General features: G+C 38.9%; 1 long non-coding RNA gene across 1 annotated transcript in view; it reads right to left on the reverse strand.

Moving 5' to 3' along the window:
* Window positions 1–233: 233 nt before the first annotated feature.
* Window positions 234–16,484, reverse strand: part of LOC138688991 (uncharacterized) — a 16,545-nt gene continuing 294 nt past the window's right edge. The window contains exons 1-3 of the long non-coding RNA XR_011327799.1: window positions 14,899–16,484; window positions 2,000–3,238; window positions 234–887 (exon numbers count right to left, since the gene is read on the reverse strand). The exon at window positions 14,899–16,484 is cut by the window's right edge and continues 294 nt beyond it. This is a non-coding gene — a long non-coding RNA (uncharacterized lncRNA). The remainder of the gene's footprint in view (window positions 888–1,999; window positions 3,239–14,898) is intronic.

Here is a 16,484-nt window from a genome sequence, read left to right on the forward strand (position 1 = left end):
TCACTATGCCAGGATAACATGATGGGAGTTGAAACCAAAATATTAGCTCACGCTTTAGAGTTGTCCTTGCATAATATATTGCCTGGACACCATTTGTCCAAAACTCCCATTTATGCTCAGCCTGTTCCTATAAAAAAGCCAGACTTTAAAATTTGTCAAAACCCATTCATTCTGCTGCGTATCTAACACAACATAGTCTATCTCATTGCAGTCGTGCTGGACCATTACGGCCAGGCTGCTCCCACACTCCGGGGCCCACCATCACCCTGAGGCAATGCACAGGTTCAGGAGGGGGTCTTTCAGGAGCAGTATGTGCCATGTGCCATGTGGGCACCCTGTTCTGGGAGGATGAAGATTCAGGCACATGGACATGACATCCACTTCGCCTTCAGAGACCAGGAAAGGCTTGTTATACTTAACCATTCAGGCACAGCCTCTGACTACTGTAGAGACGTACCGTTCCAGGTGCTAATTACTTGAAAAATATTTATGTCCCTTTCATTTTTGCAATTATATATTGACACCATACAGATAGCCTTGGGAAAATTCCTTGCTTTGTGTGGGCTGAATATCAGAGATGATTGTGGCGGTTTCTCCCAACTTTAACATCTGTTAGTCTCTGGTACTCCTAACTGGCTTCTTTTTTACTGGCAGAGTCTTCTGGCTCCTTAAAGAGTCATTGGCACGAGGGAAAGAGAGCCATGTGGAACATTTTTGGGCAGTGCAAGCATATGGTGTGGTGCAAGCTGCAGAATACAGTGCTGGTGTTCTTCCTGATGTTGGTCTTTCAATCGGATGTGGCTGTTTAACGCTGATGTGTACATTTCTTGGAGAGCCGCGATGAAGCCTTTTCCAAAAACTGCCGGCCCCACACCTTGCTGAATCCACTGTGAAAGAACGTACATTTTGCTCTGAGATTTTTGGGTTAAGTGTGCAAGTTCTTTCATTTTAAAAAGGAACCTAGGGTAGATCCAAATTGTTTCTGGCTGCAAATAAGCAACCATTTTCAGGCGCACCTTGATGCTTTGTGAGACAGAAGTCTTCCTGCGGGATTTTCTTCTTGCTCAAGGTCAGATAACTTTCGTAGTACTCACACCATCTACAAGATTTACTATCAGTTATAAAAATAGCTGTGAAATACAGGTTTATTCTTGATGTCTGGAAGTGGGCTTGGTGTTGTAACTGGTCTATAAATAATAAAAGTAAATATCCATGCATGAATACTTTGAGGCATAATGCATGTACTAAACACACAGTATATGTACCATCAAGTATTTCAGAAATATCTAATATGTTCTGAAATATATATTCTGCTTTTTTCCCTCACCCTATAAACTGAGCAAATGTCTCTGGAGCCATGTATCTGCACTCAGGGTGTAGTTATGTGCTACCAAATCATCTGCATGAGGAAACACAAAGCCATCCATTGCATAAGCCACCTGCTCTGTGGATCTATAGCCACAGACAACAGCATTTGTGGCTGGTTTACCATTACCTTCTTGTCCCTTGCCTTTCCTCCCATGCAGATTTGCAAGGGACTAACACAGGCTCCTCCGGATTATTTAACATGTCAGCCAGGGAAATTGAGCCAGCATGGAAAAGGAAGAGGGAACAAACCGCAGTGAGCGAAAGGTTGGCCAAGCTTAGTTTTCCCATGGGTTAAGAAGGAGCAGCCAAGCTAACCAAAGCTGTCAATGCAGCTCATGATGAGAAAGGATGCAGGTGATGGGAATGAACCCTCAATGTCAGCTGGGTTCTCTTCTGTCTTTCATCGCTAGAGTTTAGAGAAATGCTAGATGCATAGGAAGATTTTGGGAGAAGGCACTGTGGAGACATGCCTATCTTGCAAGGTTGCGGATGTAATTTTGGTTAGAAAATTACACAGCAATGAACTCACTTTAATACAGAAATATTCTTATTACATTTTTTTCTTTTTCTGTGGTGATCTCAAGTACAAAATGGTTACTCCCTTGTGGTGTAAATCTGTAAAGTATATTACTTGGATTTGGCTAACAAAAATGCTTCAGCAAATATTTCATCCCGTTCCTATGCTGTTGGTCTTGGTTTTGAGCATTGAGTTCATAGTCCACATTGAATGACCAGCCTTATGCTTAATTCATCCACAGGCAAAGAGAAATTTCAATACAGGACTTAAGGTGAGAAGCAGCTCTGTGGAGTAGCTACTCATTTCTGCATGTTTGCAGGAAAGTCCCTTTTCAGCCAAAACAGAACAGATCCCTGATGTTATCTGGTTGCAGATTCATGTAGATCTCAGGGGCCCATGTGTAGAGTCATGTTCTGCAAGGGCACAATCATAGTTTGGGGCCTTCAGTTTCATTCTCAGGAGTGCTGATTGTGCTTAGTGCCCATTCCTGAAAAATAAAATTGCTATCGTCACCCCCTGAAAAAGGCCACTCCTTTGGCCTTCTGATAGCATGGTGAACCTGAAGGGAAGAGGACCCCTTAACTGTTCAGAGAAGATGATACACTGCGTAAAGCTTTATTTATACTTTCTTCAAAGCACCGATTTGAGCTGAATTCTCCAGTGCTTCATCAGGTGATTCATCGTGTTTCCCTCTCACGACATCTAGGGAGTCAAAACTTCTTTTTGGTCCAACTAAGTCAGTTCCTCTCTACCACGTGAAGCTCAGTGCTTCTTTCTGTTTTCTTGGAACATAAGGAACTGTACCTAGTGCTATACAATGTTTTGTTTCTGAAAGCCTGTCCGAACAGCCATTTCAACTCAGGAAGTATCTGATAACACAGGATCTGAAAATCAACCTGAATACAGTTTTAATTTAAAATATCTGGTAGTCACAGTAGCTGATAGTTGTTAATTATGAGCCATGGCTCCAATGAAGACCAAGCTCTGAGGGAAGTATGCATGATTGTCTAAGTTAGTGCAGGTGCTGCTGAAGTTATGTTGCAGTTCCAGTGATGCTCTCTTTCTTTTTTTTTATGAACTGCAAGTCTTCCCTCAAAAAGGTGTGTGGGACCACTGACAACACAGTTAAATCTTCACTAGCAGATGCATTGAAAATAAAAAAAATATTTCATAAATTCTGGAAAAGTAAACATAATCTAATAATATTTCTCAGTTTTCTTCATTCTTGCTCCCAAAGATCTCAAAACACTTTGCAGACATGATTTCAGTGTCACCATATCCCCAGGCCACCGGCTAACGGAAGGGGAATGAACAGTTGAGCAAGTATGCCTTCTTCTCTGAAGAACAGAGCACCTGTAACACAAAGAAATGAGAGCTATAAAAGTTCAGTGCCTTTGAAGATAAGCCTGTTCTTAGACGATATGACTAATATCATCAAGGCCAGTCAAGTAGGTAAGTGCCTCAAGGTAAGCGCAGCCTCAGGCATCTCCTCTTGCATTAATAGCTGGACCAAGCTGTTTACTAGCTAGGACAGTGGATGGCTGTCTCATCTGCAGTAGGCCACACCGTAGGTGATCCATGGCCAGATAACACTACAGCTTTCGTAAAGGCCTCAGAATTAGTCACACAGTTGTCAGCAGCTAGGAACAGCAGCTGCAAGATCACAACTGCACATGATAGTCCTGCCCCATGGACTGTTTTGGTCATTTGGCCCAAACCCATCAACGGAAAACGCCGGGTATATATAGAAGGAGAGGCGAAGGAAGACGAGATTCTTTACATGTTGCTCTAGGGCATTACAAAGTGTCTCGTGCCTCCTCTTCCCCTTCTGAGAGCAGTAAACTGAGCCAGCTTGTGGAGATCTATTACAACTAAGGAAAGCTTCTGGAGCTTCTCAACATAAAATATATAGAAAACCCCAGAAGTCTGCAATGTTATTTCAGAGATTGGAAATAATCTTCCTGTGATGGTGCAGGTATAGGAATAAAATGTTCTGTGTATATTTTATGTAGCTGTATATTTTGAGAGAGATTTGAGGTCACCCTCAAAGGGGGAATTTCTCTTATGAGTTAGTCCTGAATGATTTTACTTAAAATTAATAAATAAGAAATGAAAGAGGAGCTTGTTTCTCCAAAATCCAAGTTGTAAAATATATTTGTTTAGATTTTTTTTTTATTTTGTTTATTGATCGTTTGGTGGTTTATGTTCTTAGACGACTACAAAGATTTAAACAGAACTTCTAGTTTTGGTTCAATAAGATTTTAAAGAAGAGCTTTAGCAATCACAGTGCCAATTCAAACTTACTTCCTACTAAAGAGCAAATCCAAGGAATGCTTAACTTTTCTGGTTTAAATTCTTCATTAAAAAGTAAAAGTTTAAATTGGCAGGAAAACTGCTGTTTAAGCTGCTAGTACACCAACATCAGAGAAAGCTGAGTTTTAGCCCTTGGTACTCTGCCAGGTACTGTACTGCACTGCACATAACCAAGATAAAGACAGAAATAAAGGAAAAAAAAGATGGGGTGAGATAAGTTTTATTCAGACTTTGTTGCCCTAATGGTTTGAATGTAAATAAATAAAAGTTTATGAAGTATCTCTTGAGGCCATAACCAATGGACTTTCAAAGTCTGTCCATTTGCACCAGCCAGCAAGTCCAAAAAATGGTGACCTATAACTGCAAAGCACAATCTTGTTTGGTCAAATGATTGGCATATGTTTCTGAAGAAATAGCCCTTATAACTTACTTAAAGCTCTGCTTACGAGTAATAGGCTTTTTTGCTCATGAGTGAAATAATTATGTACAGTATTACACCACTTAGCTCTCTTAAAAGTTATAGCATTGGGGTCCTGATGTTGTAGTTTGGCATTTCAACTGTAAGAACTGAGTTTTCACATTTAATATCTCAGCCACTCTGGATCCTATCCACCTAAAACTTGGCAGGCAGGTTTGCCTGTCCAGATGATTTTTTTAATAGTTTAAAATTAGTTAGGCCTTTTCTAGCTGTAGAATAGCCAAGAATTAGTTTGGAGCTACTTATAGATTTATTTTTTTTTAACTGGCTATAATTATAAAATGATTCTGTTAAAAAAAAAAAAAGACAATCTGCTACTTGTCACCAATTTTTGTAGACTGCTGCACTTTGGATTTTGAAGCAAAAAAAGTGCTTTAAAACACCCCAAAGACAAACCATGAAAATCAAATATTGGGCCTTGGGGCAAGTGAATTCTCCAGCAGACTTTACCAGTTCCACTTTACCTAGGCAACCATAGTGGTCAAAAGAAAACAATAGAAGTTTAAAAATGATGTTCTACTCTTGCACCACAGCGTGTCAGTCTTGCTTTTTGCTGTGCCTACGTAGATGACATCTATGCAGAGAGACAACCACTCCCAAACTGGTGTGGCCAGTGAGCCGCTATCAACCATCAAAATTTCTCATCAGTCACTCTGCACTCTCATCATGAATCCTTTAAATAAAGACTCTGTATAAACCATCTGACTCTGGGGACCTAATATGTTGGCTTCATGGTCCAGCACTATATTTCAAATCAGACCCTGGGAGTCAAGAAGAGCAAGTTTTGCTGTGGGGCTCAAGATGGCCATACAAAAAACTGTCTCTAACATCAGGTGTTCTAGTGCCTGATTAGTCAGAATGGGCCAACCTGAAATATTTTAGATGATCACCAATCCCTAGAGTGTCTGGTAGTTTGCCAGTAGAAATAAATTTTTTAAAAAGGAGTCTTCCATTTTGTTATTCAGCAGGTAAATCATACAGATTTAGAACATAGGCATTTTTAATAGACCAGATTAAGGAGAGGATCCTAATCCAACTGAAGCCTATAATAGTACTTACAGTCGGAGACGTGCACATCACTGATTCTTTGATTCACTGTCTGAACTGAAAAATTGAGAGAAAATGTATTACTTTGATCCCAAACTGAAACAATATAAGTTTCAATGGCTTCTGCAGGTTAAAAAAAAAAATCAAAATTCAATCTAAACCATAAAAAAACTCAGTTTTGTTTAGCGAATTTTTGAAGTTCACTGTATTAAACAAAAGTACATTTAAGTTTGAAATGTCATTTACAAATGTACAGATCAAAACACTGCAATTGGAACATGTCCAAGCAGCTGTTTTGACTGGAAAAATTCTCTTTTTTCCCCCTCCAACCAAGCAGTAAAAATCCAACATGATTTCACAAGTTCTCTTCATTAACTCATATCTGCATTATTCTATGATTAAAAAAATATTAAAAAACAAAACAGAATTTGTTCCTGCTTTCATGGATTCCCAGGCTTTTCCATGGATTTCATGGTTAGGAACTAGCAGAGAGCATCTTTTTAGAGTCCGTTACACTGCTAATTCATTGTTCCAAGTGTTCAACAACATTCTCCCATTACATATGTCCATACTGTCTAAAAATATATGCCCATTTTCTCTTTCTTTCTTCTACTGTATTTTACTCTGAGGTGCTTCTGTTAAAAAACATTTGACTGGAATAAAATAGGTTGAATGATCTGTCCATCGGGCTGTCATCAAGGCTCCTTACTAAAGGGTCATAATTCTTATTAGTTCAAAAAAAAATATATTTGTCATCGGGCAGAGGTAGTCCTCTGGGCTGTCACCATGGTGTTGCCATGTTGCTGTTGCAGCTTTCCATATGAACAGAATTAAAGCCAATACTGAAGTCTTACACCCAAGACAGCATTACTACAGTAATATCAATGTCATCATCTCTTTCCATGTTCACGTCGTCTAAGCACCGTTGCAGACTTCAGTGTTGGAGCCCCTCTTACTTTCCTATCTTGGATTTAAAAGCCTTCTATGAGGAAAAGAAGATCCCAACTGGAATGAGATTATAATGCAATCATCCGGTTCAGAACATTATGCTATGATTTTAGCAGCATGCTAGAAACTCCCTCTGCTCCCGGGCTTAATGAAATTTGAACTTATTATATGGTTCAGCACAGTTTTTGGAAGACAACCAATAAGTATGGGAGGTTTGCAGTTGAGACAAGGGGCTTGTTTGCCAGGATTTGACTCTCTCGAGGAAAGCTAGCTGCAGGGCCAGATCTTTTCTTTTCATTGGATATAAAACAGCTATGCTCATAGCAGCATTTACTGGTGATGGAAGCCCGTGATAGAGCTCTATCTTTCCAGCAATACTTTAACCAGAGAATATCCAGTAATGACTGCAGCTGTATACCCACTCAACGGTGCTTTGCCACTATATAATACAGTATTCAAGAAGGGGCACTTGACTGCAGCAGTGCATTTAAATGTGGAAATCCATCTATTGAGTAAAAATTGCATACTACACCTTTCTAGGTCTTACTTTATGTGAAATTATAATATGAAGATATCCTGGAATGAAAAAAGAAAAGATGTGTACCAGCACACAACCGCTTGTTCTATTTTTCAAGCTAACAGCTTAGCTGTAACATTTGTGCATTAGCTAAATAACATCTCAAGGGGAGCTGGAGATAGAACCTTGATGTCTCCTGATTGTACGTGTGTGAGTTTGTGCTCTCAGAGGATGGTCCTTAAAAAACTCCCTGCTGGAAGCTATTGTGCATATTGTAAAAGGACCGTTGCTAAGTGCCAATTGAGCTAGTACTGTATACTTGCCATTTTAAAAGAAGATTTCATACCACTTGATTATGTTAAATAGAAATGTTTGAAATTTAAACTGAATTACATCAAAATGGCACAGTAGTTATATGTCTAAAGAGCTGCTGCTACTCTCGCTCGTAACTAATGTCAATCCCTTCTGGTAGACGGTTTTATGTGAAACTGTGACAGACTATATTACAGGCGAAGTTTAGAGACCCTTGATATAAAGAAGTCATAAATAAATACTACCGTAAAACCAGACCTGTGTTTGTATTAACAAGCAAGGACTCCTTTACAGTAAAGTACTGTCCTTACCCAAAAAGAGATACCATTTTTTAAGGTCAGAACTTCATCTTTAGCCTTTAGGTTGTGCTAAGGTCTTAGAGGTTTTTCTGTCCACATGATGACTATTTAGGGGAACTCGGTGAACTCCAGTAATACAATCTAGAGAATATATTTAGTAGAAATAATGCAGAAATTACCTGAAGATCATCTTACTAAGAACAAAAAGAAATAATAATGTTAACAATAGCTAGTCAGCATCAGAGTCTGACTGGAACCAGAAATCCAAGATCATTATCAAGTAGATAGAAGAAATGAATGATATAGCACAACCAAATGGAAAATTTATTTAAAAAAAAAAAAAAAGGAAAAGAGATGGGTGCCTACTCTACATGTACAAATCTGGTATTTTTATGATCAGTAGCTGATGACATTACATGTGGAGACTGGGAAAATAATAAATTACTTTTAAAAAGCTGCTTCGGGATTTATGAATTTGAGAGAAACTTGTCAAGTAGTTCTGGGGGAGGAAACAAAGGAAAAACTCAGATACATTTAAACTTAATTTTACTGTTTCAAAAAAAAATATTCTTCTAAGTTTTAATTTTGAATTTTTGGGTTTGTTTTTTCTAAAAGAAACAAAATTCAGGTAAATTAAATATGCCTTTTTGGTTTTTTTAATATTTCAATAAGTACCAGGCAAATCTGAGGGGAAGGGATTGTCTGGGTTTTTTTCAAGAACTTTATATTTCAGGTGATCTGGAAATTCAAAAATGCAATTTTTCATTTAGGAAGTGAAGAGAAAAATAAATCATTTAAACAGCTCAAATAACACTCCAGGGACACCAAGTATGTTGTTGCCCATTCTAGAATATTATCTTATCTTAACATTGTGATGAAAAGCCTGGTTGACCGCTCCCCCCACCCACCACCACTGCTGCCCCCCACCCCTGCTGTGGTCAATCTGATCTTACCCTTGGAAGGCAACAGATAATTTGCCTAACGAAAGAGCAGTGGCATTTTCATGCATTTTCACTCAGTCTCCTGTGATGTCACCAGACCAAAGTGGTTAATGGGTTGTGATGGAAATGCTAATCTGCCCCCCAGTTTCATGGGTGGAAGTTCTTCATATAGCTACCAGGCTACATGCCGTGGTCAACAAAATGTTGCACCACACCCCCTTACCTTCTGGGGCTTTTTTCAGCTTCCTAGAGGTTGGGCTGCACACTTAGACATGTGTCTTCATCTGATGCTTACACTCCTGTGCCCAAGCTTGGTTTCCAGTGATGGTACCTGACCTACTAGCATGTTCTAAATTAAGATCAAGACCTCAGGCTGCCTATTCTGTTACAAAATTAAAATCTACTGTGCTTCGCTCAGCCGAAGATCAACTCTTTTATGAATGTATTGCGATGGTGTTCTTCATTTTTATTTATTATCTATAGTCTCAATACGCTCAAGACTTCACTGTTAGGACCCTGCTGCAGTTTTAGTCTGAAACACAACTTGAAATTTATCTCTTACTTGACTCCTGTTAAAGCTAAAGCACAAAAATGTCTACTTTGAGTTAAATTTTGCTTTTGACTGGAGTCTGGTGTGGTCAGCTCACCCCTGGGGTGAAGAAAGCAGCGTGCTAAGTTTGTGTGATGGTAGTGCTGGAGCTGGTATTGTAGTGGTGATGCAGCAGCCCAAGTTACAATAACTCACTCCCCTAATCAGTTACTCCTGATTCCTTGTTTTGTAGCAGCATCCTTCTTGTTCAAGTTGCCACTGTAAGTAGCATGCTGAAGCGCTCGCACGACCTCTTGCACGAACGACAAACACCAAGTGAAAGCGCAAAGGGATCCTCTGAGGCACTGCTGCTCTCCTGGACGCAGTCAACGACGCCAGGCACGAGAACTGACATCCCAGGATCAGACCAAGGCCCACCTTCTTTTGTTTTGGTTTGGGGGGGGGGGGTGTTTGTTTAATAGAAGCAATCTTACGATACCAGGAATAAATCTAAATACGCAGGGTCTAGCTTTTTATAGCTTCACTCTTGGTTTCTGTTAGTTTACCAAGTATTCAAGAAATTATTACTATCTTTGATACTGTCTGGGTCATTCCTATGCTGTTCTTTTTGTTTCTTCTTTTCTGTAGTTTACTTATTTAGTTAATTTCTATTTCCTATTCAATTGACAATGTTGCTGATTTAATAAGTAAGCAAACTTTTCTTTCACTACCAGTTCAGGTCCCTCCTTTTTAAACTCCCTCAAAGCTTTTTAGTCTCCAGTTTTCAAACCATTCTCTTTTGAAGGCCTGATCCCTAGTTGCTTATTGTTTGATTTTATTTTAAACTGCTTTCTGCAGTTTTCATCCTCATGTTTCTATCAGTTAAAAAAAGAGTGTTCCTTATGGTTATATTCCTGTCCAGGAAAAATCTGCTGCAATATATTTACTAGTCATGTTAGAAAAGCACAGTTATGCAATTATGACTGAAAAAAAAGCTTTTCCAGGGATGGAGGTATATATGCCCCCAAAACTAATGCCCTTGACTAAGAGGGTTTGCAAAGTACTAAATCTTAACTTCCACTACCACACCTCCTTCGCACATATATTAATGTTTACAGTGTAAATGCTGTACCTATTAAAGTAAAGAAGTATATAGTGTATAAGTATGGACTGATGAATCATCATATAAGTAAATGAAAGAGTGCTGGAAACTGAGGAGTATGTAGTACATGTGATGCACCTTCTATTACAACATTCTTTTTTTTGCTGAAATATTTTTAAATGTGTAGATTTAAAATAATAAAGAAAATCTTTTTTTTACATTTTGCTTTGAATTTTTATGCTGAATTTTATTGAAACATACTTTTTAAAATCAGTCATTTTAGTATCCATTTTTATCAAATTATAATCTTTTACCACTTAATAATAGAGGAGCAGAAGCTTTTTAAGCACATAACAACTGTGACAATTTGATGGAATTCAGTTTGAGTAATAATTTTATCAAATAATATATTTCTTTTTAAAAATACCATTTATTAAAACATTATCCACAATTTAGGCAGAATGGTAAAGCAAATGTCACTTTTAAACACACGACCCACCTTTGCTGAAAGCGCAGCACAATCACAACATGTTATAGGAAGTGTTGGCATGCTTTGGAACACATGATGACTCTATCAATAGATTATCAAGCCTACAGATGAGAGCTCAGCATTTCTGAGCTAAATACTACTTATTCACTTCTCCTTGTGCATCTCCATTGACTTTAATGGGTTTTCATGGGTTTAACTCAAGATGGAATATGATTCTCAGCACCTGGTGCATGAAGACCTACTTGTCTGACATAGACTAAAGCATTCAGAGGCTTCCCAAAAGCAAATTTTGCTCTCATTGAACAACTTTAGGTCTGGTGCCCCAGGGAAAGTCAAGTCCTCGGGACGGGATCTGGCACCAATATACAAGCAACTTCGGCATGGACACTTTTTGGAAAGATCAGGGCAAATAATCAGAGGCATTCCTTTGGCAATTGCAGATCTTCAAGTGAAGGATGGAAATAAAATTCCTTAAATTGAAGCTGTTCTGTGGAAATGAGACCCAGGGAGAAGATGGAAACATACTGAAATACAATAAACTGTCAAGTATAGTAAGTAGCAGGGACTGAAAGCAAAGGTAAGCGTCTACGTACATAATTTCAGAAATGGAAACTGTTACTTAGTGAGATAGCCAGAAAAATTTCCCCTCACACTTCAGCTCACCCACAAAACTCCCAAGAAGAGTTTCTTCCAAGACTCCTGGAAGGTCTTGGTCAAGCGTTAAGCTCATGACATTTCTTCTTTTGCAGCTATTTTTTGTCTCTCTAGAATATTTTAAATTTTGTTCTAAGGATTAAGACATTTACCTGGGAGGAAGATGAGCTGCATCTTCCATCTGCAGAACTCTAGAAAACTCAGCAGTTCGGACTGCAGACTCAGCTAAGCCAGCAAACATCTACCCCTCAAAGAGGCTGCATGGACTGAATGCGACTGGCCTGGAACAGGGACAAATGACATCACACTAGTGGCCAGGAGTCTGATTTCACTTAGTCAATGAAAGAACAGACTATTATGCATACAAAGTGGAACACTGTCAATCAAAGAGCCTGAGAGCGCTCCAGCCCTTGTGCCTCAGACTACAAGCAAGGGTAGGTACGGCAGAGGCAGGTGTAGCCGCTCCAGAGTCCCCAAGGCAGAGGTCAGAGCTGAAGCACCGATAACCTGTGGTTTCCTTTGCCTGTTCTACATGTGAAAACATCTGAAACAAAAGGGAAGTTTGCAGTCATATTAAACAATTTTTTTTTTCTTTCCCATTTCGGTGCAAGAAGAGTTTTACATGGTAAATTTGATTTGAGGCCATTAAATATTTTTCATCAGTCTTTCACTTCAAAAATCAGTTTTCATAAAGATTTTGAGAAAGAAACTATTGTTCTGACAATTTGGTCTGTCTTCTCCTGTCACACACAACCAACACATCAATAAGTATTTTTGTTATGAAATTTGACTCTTCATGCTTGAAAAAAACCCCATCAATTTTGAAAAGAGCTCCAGTCTTGGAATACAGTCCCATGAGATGCAGAGAGATGAGTTAACGTCTGTACATTGCCAGAAAACAAAGCTCCTGCCTCTTACAAACAACTGCAAAGTTCTGGTCTTTACAAAATTGTGCTGGCTCTGGAGTCTGCCAGACTTCATCATAGGTAACTTTCACTCCTTAAAATGGCAAAAGCAAAGCCATTACATTAGCTGAGTGGTTTTCTGCTGTGTTAATGAGGAGGGGAAAAAAAAAAAAAAAAAGCCCGATGAAGCATCAGAGCTGCTGCAAGGGAGGGACAACTGTCTTGACAGGAGAAGGGGAGGAAAGAAGGAAAAGTAGGAAGAGAGGTGTGAGAGGAGGAGAGTGCTCCCTTCCTTTCAGCAGCAGTGTGGTAGCAGGTAAGCTACCACCAGCCTCTGGTTTTAGAGGTCTCGACACTACCTTACCTCTATTTTTAAGGTGTTTATTAATGGAAGAACTCATAAATGGCCACTTTCATTTCTTCAGGCAATACTGTGAACAAAAGAAGTCTCCCACTTCAGGTGAAAGTTGGTCCTCCAAACCAAACAACTTACTATCTGCTTGGGTTAGTACATCTGCCATTGGAACAAGTCCATTTATTTCTTGCTAGGGTGAGATTAGGCCTTTTTATATATAAGTGCTGACATGTCAGAAAGCACTGGAAAGTAATCTTCTTAAACATTTATTCTTTTACCATCAAGGAATTCTGCAGTTTACTTAATCATAAAGGAAGGGACACATACGAGTGTAACATATTTCACATTTTTAACTATCCTTAACTGTAAACCTTAGGGCAGTCTTTCAGGAGGTAAATTCCTTCTTCAGATAAAAACTTGTCTTCCATTAAGATAAAGTTTGTGTTTAGCTTGGTTTCCTAGTTTCTTTTGCAAAGTTTGTACAAGCCTTTTGCATTCAATGCCTTACCTGACCAGCATGGATACTCCTGCGTGTAAGAGAAACATACACATTATCAGGTTACCTTGAAGAATTCCAACTTTTCTAAGACCTGAGATGAATTCCTGTATTTTCTTTATCTCTAAAAGATGTGTTCCGTGACGGTGTTATCACTGTTCCATATACCTCTCCTGAACCATTTTCCTACAAGAATTTTGTTGTGGATCCCCTTAATATTTCACAAGTGTTCCATAAAATACTGCTGTCTCTTTAGAATTTACTGTGTTCTTTTCCTGCCTGTAACTGCAGACAGAATATAATTCTTTTGGTGGTCTGTATGAATATTCATAAGTGACAAGTACTCTGAGTTCTAAAATATCGGATCGGGAGGTTTTGCAATTATTAGATCAGGGTTTCTCTCCGTTGTACCCTGGGATTAAAATGTCTTTATTTCAGTGCAACAACAGAGGAAGAACACAAGATTACAATAGATTCTAACAAAAAGGAGATAACTTTGCATTATTTTTCATTCTCCTTTCAGTCTCCGTCACGAGGATGGAGTCATGCTGTGACATTCTTCTCTGAGTATTGGAACATGAGAATGATATACTCGACTTTGAATGTCTCGAGTTTTGTAACGTATAATAGTTGAGTTTTACTTCTTTCACCCCAGTATTTTGCATTTTGATAGGCAAGTGCCACTTCACCGCTAAGGCCCTTTTGCTGACCTTTAACACAGCGGGTAGCTTTAGCAGTGCAATTATCAGGACGGGTTGTGGTGTCCTGGAGGAAGTCAGCGTGCGCACGTGTATAAACTGGGATGTCAAGGATGTAAAAAGCAGAGGAGCGCATACCAGGCAAGTGAAGTCATTTGATCATGACAACCCAGTCAAGCCAAAGTCAGAGTGACAGTTATGTTGGAAATTCTTGCTTAGCCTCCTTCATGTATTTGAGTGAAAACGTAAGAGAGTACAGATTAATGTGACCCCATTTCGCTTTCTTTTAAACTACTACAGTTTCCAACTCAGAAAGTTCTGCCTACCAGTTGAGTAACATGAGATCAACATACAGGAATCTGATTTACCCACTTGATTTACATTGTTTATAAGTTTGATCCCTGGTTTCCAGTTTCACCACTGTGGTCCTTACACAGTTCTGAGGCCATTGTTTCCAAATGTGGGTGCCTAAAGTGTAAAGATATATCAGGGTGTTCATCCCTCATATATAGAACTATATTGTATGAGAAAGAAACCCAGGATTTGGCCTTCAATAACAAGAGGACACTGATAATACAAGTCTCAGTGATCTACTACTATAACATGTTCAGCAAAGAGCAATCGATGTACAGTACTATAAGTAAAAGACAGCCCACCCATGAAAGGTAAAGAAAAACAGATGTAAATGTTGCACCTACTGTAGCTTTTGCTATTGCACTTGTAGTTACCACTGCTGAGGAGCTGCTCTCAAATTTTGCTTGAACTGAAAATGTTTTCATGACAGAAGCATTTGTGCTATGTGTTACTTTTGCCCTTAAAAATATAATTAAAGAAGTTTGGAGGGGTTTTCTTTTCTTTTCTTTTCTTTTAATGAGTAGCATCCTTTAGAAGCACACTTGATACACCCTCTTTGCACTTGCTTTCCTTACCTTCACTCTTTCTCTTTCCTTCGCTTGGTGGCTGTTGTTGTCACACAGTTTGCCTTCCCAAGCTCCAGCCCCCCTCCATCTTCTTCGTATTATTCCTCCAAACAAAATAAAACAAAACCAAGCTCTGTTCATTATTTTTTTTCCTTCCCAAGACAAGTTCATGTTTTTTCAGCATACTGCAGGAGGACAGTGTATGCTGATTTTGCTGCTTAAATATTATTTTTCATCGTTTCTGTGTTTATTTTTCCAAATGTGTTAAGAGACCTCCCAAGGAGATCCCTTCTTCCCTCTCCACAGTCTTCCCCTTAGGAATCTGAATGTTGCTAATATCTCTTGAGTAAAATCCAGCCACTGTGTCCGCATCAAGTCAAGCTGAATTTACTCCATGCCCTGCAGCTGTTCCATTGTCTCCTTATTACAACACAAGTTTCTGTTTGTTTTATTTATTTATCATTTCTAAGTACCAGGCTTTCTGGCAAAATGTTGCCAGCTGGAAGTTACATGGAAAATGTTTAGCACAGCTTTAACACATGCTCCAGAGTATGTGTACATGCATTTCATTCTTGGTAAATCAGCATTTAGGGAGTATGGGGAAATAGGCTGTGAAATGCAATCAGCTTGTCCTGAGCTATGGTGCTATTTAATAAAATCTCCAGCAAATTCAAATAGCAGACACTCATCCAAGTCCTTAATGCATGCATTTGCTCCTCCCTGAACTATCAATATCAAAACAGTCTCTTAGGCAACTATGTCAATGAAAAATGAAGAAAAATAAATAGAAAAAAAATGAATAGGTATTTCTGATGAATAACCATCATCCCTGACTGTGCTAAATCACATTTCTAATCTCTTTGGTTTGAGCATTTATTAGCACTTACTTCCCTCAGTTAAGTAAGAATGAAGTGCTATAAATGTTTATGCCTCTAGGAGCTTATGTAGAGGGTCTTCTGGTTTTCTGTAGCGTTTCCCTCATTCAGAATAAGCTAGTCACCTTCTCTGTTGACAGGGCATAAAATATAGAAATAAGGAAGAAAACTATTGATATCTGCATGAAGTTCCTCTGTTTTTCAGGTACGAGGAGGTACTGCACTGTTTCACAGATCCCCTCATCATTGCTTGGTGCCACAAGAATTCCGATTTCAGGGTCTGCTACTGTGTCCCCATGTCAGTCCAACAGAGATGTCTCCCAGCACATTGGCCAAGCACATTAAGAGTAGGTCTGTCTTCCTGGGCAAATCATCCCTCACACTTGTGTTGAATTCCCACCTGTGAATCATAACAAACACATGCTTTGGTACTGACCTCAACTTGAATAACTTTACAGGCAACTCTATGTTTCAGGTATCCATCAGTAAAACTTGGAAACAAACAACAAAAACATAAGTATAAACTTCTGGTGAGTACCAAGTTCTTTTCACTATGAATTTCCAGTTGATTCTTTATGAGTTTTCTGGACTGTTATCTAAAAGATAGTGATCTTAGATAATGATGAGCTATGGTTTAGTTCTATTTCTGATACTTCAGTGGGAAGAATAATTTCTAAGGCATTTCTCAGGAACAACACCGTCCACAAGGATTCATTTGGA

Source organism: Haliaeetus albicilla, chromosome 14 (assembly GCF_947461875.1).
Source record: "Haliaeetus albicilla chromosome 14, bHalAlb1.1, whole genome shotgun sequence".
NCBI lineage: Eukaryota > Metazoa > Chordata > Aves > Accipitriformes > Accipitridae > Haliaeetus > Haliaeetus albicilla.